This window comes from Triticum dicoccoides, chromosome 6B (genome assembly GCF_002162155.2).
Source record: "Triticum dicoccoides isolate Atlit2015 ecotype Zavitan chromosome 6B, WEW_v2.0, whole genome shotgun sequence".
NCBI lineage: Eukaryota > Viridiplantae > Streptophyta > Magnoliopsida > Poales > Poaceae > Triticum > Triticum dicoccoides.
In genome coordinates this window covers 267832878-267833470 of record NC_041391.1, presented here as the reverse complement: position 1 = coordinate 267833470, position 593 = coordinate 267832878, and positions in this window count along the sequence as shown.

The window sequence follows — 593 nt, the reverse complement described above, 5'->3', positions numbered from 1 at the left end:
TGCACGAATCTGCTCTAAACCTCTACCAGCTTCTGAACGCGTCGACTAAATTGACTCTGCTATGCATGCTGCTGCTGCAACATTTTGAATCAGAGTTCGGTATACCTGAGTTTCAGTCAGAAACAACCATCTGGCCCGCCGACTGGATTCGAGAATCCGGTGACAAGCCCGCTCGTCGAGTGCCTTCTGCAGATTGTCCAGGCGCGTACGCTCAGCCAAGGTGGCCAAGCACGCAACCTCCAAGGCCCGAGCCTCGAGGGTCTCCCCAACGATGGGGGTCTAGAGCGTCTGAACGTTGCGTCGATGCAACTCTTCCCTCTACTCCGTGGTGAGGGCCTCGAGGACGTACTCCTCATGCCCTTGAGACAGGCCAGCGCCGTCGTCACCGCCACCGTTGCAGCGAAATCCGGGCTGGCTGTGCTGGGAAGTAACCATGAGATCTTCTGCTACTGGGTCATTGCTTTCGCACTCGGAGAGGGAATCCGAGTGACCAGCCGACAGATCGAACATACCATAAAGATATTCGTCGGGCTCGATCGCCGCGACTTGGGGGGTGGCCGACTGGTGAACCACCGCATGCTTCATCCACCGCT